We start from the raw sequence: 6,000 nt of genomic DNA, 5'->3' as shown, positions 1-6,000 counted from the left end.
ACTAACCCGGGTTCGGAGTTCCCCAGGTGCTTTTGCGAATTTGCCACACAGTGTATCAGACTCCATGGAGTTCTATCGAGCCGAAGGATGGGGTTCTTCGGAGAGGCTCTTCTGGTCGCAGTATGTGGTGCCAGAGCATCCCGTATCCTTCACCGATCAGCTGAAACAGCTGGTGGAGCTGCATAGGGTGGCCGAACTAGCCGTTAAGGATTTGATAATCTGGCAGTGGCCAGCCGAAGCTATGCCTAGTAGCTACTTCGGACTCGTGAGGCGGATGGTGAATGCCTGTCCTCGTCTGGACATTATCAAGCGCTCTGTCTATATTGAAGGTGCCCGTCTGGCTTTCGCTCGCTGCAAGATGTGGTGGGCCAAGATGAACGCTGTTGAAGTCGCCAGCGGGCCGCCGGAGGGCAAGGAGCACCGCACACCCGAGCGATATTTCGAGGATGTTGTATAAGGGTCTCGACTTGTGGCGGCGCAATGCTCGCGGGACATTGTATTTGATTAAATGTATTCATGTTGCCTTTGTATCATGTGAACAAAGCCAGTTTTTGCAAAGTAATTTTATTATGCTTTGAATTGTTTCCTCCTGTGCGGCCGTGTTTTGTGTAATCTGAGGGTTGGCCAGTCGTCGGCTTCTTCCCTCACGTAGACAGTACGGAGGTGTTCGCGATGGAATCTAAACAATCTTGATCCAATTATATGGTCCTTTGAAGGAGTTGTTTAGCGCAACGAACAAGGCAATCAGACTTTATGGCTTTAACGCCCTCACTTAGCCATAGGAGTTTTATAATAAAGCATGTGCGCATCCCCTGGTTTAAGCTAGAGTACTATCAGCATCTGATCGGGAAGTGTCGATCTCTCGCGTAACGCGGAAAAAATCTCCAATGATTTGTAACCCTTGAGTAGCTGACCGGCTCTCGCCACATCATGACAGTCAGTTTTCAGCTTTCTCTACTGAGGTGCTCGTCTAGTCAAAGCCAGGGCACAATCGCAGTAGTTCTCCCTTTACTACCCTAGCCGATGGAGCGGAACATAGGGTAGCAAGCACAAGAGCCAGGCAACCCAACTATTGACCAAAGACATGATTCGGAGCCAATGCATATAATGCTAAATTCAGGGTGCCGAACTTATATAAGAAGTGTTCGGACTGTGCTTCCGTATTGTGGGGCGATGGGTAGCCCCTGGCGAATATGAAACGTAAAAGAGTGTCGATTCAGCAAATAGGCAGATCAAAGTAAAACGAGGTAAGAAGCAAAAACCCCAGGAACTGGGCCACGAACCATTTTTATTATAACTGTATTGATACGTCAAGGTGTATCTTGTACAGATGGTGTGAGAAGTATCCGACCGTTTAACATGCCGGAATCAATAGGGCGCACCGTGCGGGTCCTGAGAAATAAGTATGAATACCGTCAAAGAACGTATAAAGGTTACCCTACACACCTATGTTGCTTGCCTCCATTGTATTTCAGTCCTTCTAAAGGACTTGACATCTGGCCCGCGGAAAAGGGTGCCTGAAACAAGAAAAAGAAGTAAAAGTATGTGTGTCCGGGATCGGCCTGGCCGAATTGTAGACCCCAAGTTATCTCGTGCCTCCGTCGATGTCCATGGAATTTTGAGTGCGTGATTGTGTACGCGTGGTGCGAATGCCACTACCTCATTGGGGATGTGACGGAGGCCGAATTGCTAATCGAGCTCTTGACGAGCCGCGCTGTCCTGTTGCAGTGTAGTCCGGACCCTCTTGATGGTGTCCAAGGGCTTGGCAGCTGGATTGTAATGCTGCTTGAGAAGGCCGCTCTGTGCTTCAGCTGCTAGGGCGGCGGTCTACTCCTCTGTTCGGAGGGAGCGTTCTCTATTGCCATTGACTGTTATGACGCCGCATGGACCGGGTATCTTGAGCTCGAGATAAGCATAGTGTGGCACTGTGTTAAATCTAGCAAACGCGGTTCGTCCGAGCAGTGCGTGGTAGCCGCTGCGGAAGGGGACGATATCGAAGATTAACTCTTCGCTTCGGAAGTTGTCCGGAGAACCAAAGACCACCTCCAGCGTGATTGAGCCCGTACAGCGGTCCTCTACACCTGGCATGACTCCTTTAAAGGTAGTCTTTGTGGGTTTGATTCGTGAGGGATTAATGCCCATCTTCCGTACAGTATCCTGGTACAGGAGGTTGAGGCAGCTTCCACCATCCATCAGGACTCTTGTTAGGTGGAATCTGTCGATGATTGGGGCAAGGACCAGTGCTGCCAAACCGCCATGGAGGATACTGGTCGGATGATCTCATCGATCGAAGGTGATCGGAAATGACGACTATGGGTTGAACTTTGGGGCGACTGGCTCTACCGCGTAAACGTCCCTGAGTGCTCGTTTGCGCTCCTTTCTGGGGATGTGCGTGGCGTATATCATGTTCACCATTTTGACTTGGGGGGGGGGGGGTTCTTCTGTCCCCCGGTGTTTGGCTGCCGGGGCTCTTCATCCTCGTCCTCACTTTGTGATACCTTTTCTTTGTTTTCGGCATTTAACTTGCCAGCCTACTTGAATACCCAACAATCCCTGTTGGTATGATTGGCCTGCTTATCCAGGGTGCCGTGAATTTGGCACGGACAGTCAAGTATGCGGTCCAGGCTGGAAGGTCCTTCGTTGTTTCTTTTGTAGGGTTTCTTCCGTTGGCCGGACTTGGAGCCGCTGAATCCGGCGTTGACTATGGTGTCCTCAGCGTTGTCGCCATTGCTTCTGCGTTTCTGTCTATTGCGGCGGAGCTTGCTGGTGCTGTTCTTGGCCTCTGTAGGGCCTGCCTTGCTGGCTATGTTTTTGCTACGAGCCAACCAGCTGTCCTCTCCTGCGCAAAAGCGGGTCATGAGTTACATAAGGGCTGCCATTGACTTCGGCTTTTCTTCTCCGAGATGGCGTGCTAGCCATTCATCACGGATGCTGTGTTTGAAGGCTGCTAGGGCCTCGGCGTCCGGACAGTCGACGATCTGGTTCTTTTTGGTTAGGAACCTAGTCCGGAATTTTCTGGCCGATTCTCCGGGTTGTTGAACTATGTGGCTTAGGTCATCGGCATCTGGTGGCTGGACATAAGTTCCTTGGAAGTTGTCGAGGAAAGCCTCTTCCAAGTCCTGCCAGCTGCCGATTGAGTTCTCAGGCAGGCTATTTAACTAGTGCCGAGCTTGTCCTTTGAGTTTTAATGGGATGTATTTGATGGCATGGAGGTCGTCTCCTTAGGCCATGTGGATGTGGAGAATGAAATCCTCGATCCATACTGCAGGATCGGTTGTGCCGTCGTATGATTCGATATCGATGGGCTTGAACCCCTCGGGGAATTCATGATCCAGTACTTCATCTGTGAAGCAGAGCGGGTGTGCGGCGCCTCTATATCGGGCCGCATTGTGGCGGAGCTCTGAAGGAGTCCGTTTGCCGCATTCAGCTCTAGCGTGGTTAGGTTTGTCACGTCCGAATAAGTAGCCGTCATCGCGCCTCGAGGCACGTCCTCGTGATCTGTAGATCGATATTGTGTGTCCTGCTCTACTATCCAGGGTCTATCGGAGGTTGTACGTATGGCCCCGGACTCTTCCGTCCCTATTTTGATGGGGTGGTGGGATGGTCTGCTGTTCGGCCTGACTTGCCGCTTTATCTCGACCGCGGGGTGGCCGTTCTGCCGCCCTATCCCGACCACGTGGTGGTCGATCCGCATTACGCGAGGGAGATATATGCTCCGGCGCCTCCTCATCAAATTGAGGTAGCAGTCTGCGTTTCGGGTAGCTCTTGGCTGGGCGGTTCAGGCCGTATTCCTCGGCTGTCAGGACATCAGTCCATCTGTCGACGAGCAGGTCTTGTTCAGCTTGAAGCTGTTGTTGTTTCTTTTTCAGGCTCCTTGCATTGGCTATGAGCTGAAGCTTGAAGCGCTCCTGCTCGAGGGGATCGTCAGGCACGATGAAGTCTTCGTTGCCAAGGCTTCTCTCCTCCTCGAAGGGCGGACGGTAACTATCATCCTCCGGGTCATCTTCTATGGCCTGTTCGTCAGGGTTGTCTTGCCTGTTGTCGTGTTCCTGTTCGGATGTAGCCCCGGCGGGGTGTTCATTGTTTTCGGCATCGCCCAGAGTACTATTTTCTCCGGTGCCAGTGTGTCATCCTTTGAGCGGCGGGGCTTGGAGCGGCGTTTGGGCCGCCGGCGCTTGGACTGTGTCTTGGAGGTTTTGTTCGCATCCGGCTCTTCTTTGTCGTTGCCAGATCCTTTAGGTGTATCAACCATGTACACGTCGTATGAAGAGGTGGCCGTCCAACGTCCAGTAAATGGCGGGTCTTGGCCTTGCTCCTTGTCGGCATCATCGTCAATACCGTCGATGTCTTCAGATCCATAGTCGAGCACGTCAGTTAAGTCATCGACGGTGGCTATGAAGTGGGTGGCGGGTGGGAAGCGAAATTCCTCATCATCCGTCTCTAGCTCGAACCGGACATAGTTTGGCTGTGAGTCCTTTTGCAAGGACAATTTTTTAAAGATTTTAGAACGTCACCAAAAGGCGAGTGCTGGAACACGTTAGCGGCGCCGAACTCGAAGATCGATAACCGATCTAGCTCGGTGTCCGCGGGTGTACCTAGTCCGGAACTTATAGACGGAGATGAGTCCAAAGTTTTGTTAAAGCGAATATCGCAGGGCGTCGAGTCCACATGCGGCTCCAACGCCGCGGACTCTGAGGCCTCGGATGGCTCGATCTGCTTTGGCTCTAAGGTCGTTGCAGCCGCAGGAACCATCTCATGGGTGTGATCCGATGACACATTTAAGTCATGTTCATCGGGATGAGGGGGAGCGATCTCCGTGGGGTCAAGTCCCTCGAAGATCAAGTCTCCACGAATATCTATGGTGTAGTTCAAGCTTCCGAATCCGACCTGGTGGCCAGGGGCGTAGCTATCGATCTGCTCCAGATGGCCAAGTGAGTTGGCCTGCAGTACAAAGCTGCCGAATACGAGGATCTGTTCGGGGAGGAAGGTTCCTCCTCGGGCAGCGTCATTATTGACAATTGAGGGGGCCATCGAACCTTTTGTCGACGACACAGTGGAACACTCAATGAAAGCACCAATGTTGGTGTCAAAATCGGGGGATCTCGGGTAGGGGGTCCCGAACTGTGCGTCTAGGATCGATGGTAACAGGAGACGGGGGACACGATGTTTACCCAGGTTCGGGCCCTCTCTATGGAGGTAAAACCTACGTCCTGCTTGATTGATATTGATGAATATGACTATTACAAGAGTTGATCTACTACGAGATCGTAATGGCTAAACCCTAGAAGTCTAGCCTATATGGGTATGGTAATGAGTATATGTGTTGTCCTTTCCGGACTATCCCCTTCGGTTTATATAAACACCGAGGGGCTCTAGGGTTTACATGGAGTCGGTTACATAAGAAGGAATCTTCGGTCGCCAAGCTTGCCTTCCACGCCAAGTAGAGTCCAATACGGAAATGGTGCAGTCTTCGGCCTTCATGTCTTCACAGCCCATCAGTCCGGCCCATAGATAACAGGCCGGACGCCCGAGGACCCCTTTGTCCAGGACTCCCTCACCTGCCTCGTGGCCACCTCGTTTCTTTCTTGACGTCTACTCCAAGTCCTCTGGATTACATTTGTTCCAAAAATAACTCTCCCGAAGGTTTCATTCCGTTTGATTTTCCTTTTCTGCGAAATACTGAAATAGGAAAAAATAGCAATTTGCACTGGGCCTTGGGTTAGTATGTTAGTCCCAAAATAATATAAAAGTGTATAAATAAGCCCATTAACATCCAAACAGATAATATAATAACATGGAACTATCAAAAATTATAGATACGTTGGAGACATATCAAGCATCCCCAAGCTTAATTCCTGCTCATCCTCGAGTAGGTAAATGATAAAAACAGAAATTTTGATGTGGAATGCTACCTAGCATAATTCTCAATGTAATTTTATTTATTGTGGCATGAATGTTCAGATCCGAAAGATTCAAGACAAAAGTTTAATATTGACATAA

General features: G+C 50.7%; 1 pseudogene; it reads right to left on the bottom strand.

The window, feature by feature from the left end:
- Positions 1-1,446: 1,446 nt before the first annotated feature.
- Positions 1,447-5,031, bottom strand: LOC147975200 (uncharacterized; annotated as a pseudogene).
- Between the last annotated feature and the right edge of the window lie 969 nt (positions 5,032-6,000).

Source organism: Triticum urartu, chromosome 4A, assembly GCF_056163025.1.
Source record: "Triticum urartu cultivar PI428250 chromosome 4A, HENAU_Tu73, whole genome shotgun sequence".
In the NCBI taxonomy this organism is placed as follows: Eukaryota; Viridiplantae; Streptophyta; class Magnoliopsida; order Poales; family Poaceae; genus Triticum; species Triticum urartu.
The sequence above is the reverse complement of the archived record's forward strand: the minus strand, read 5'-3'. Positions and strand labels throughout refer to the sequence as shown.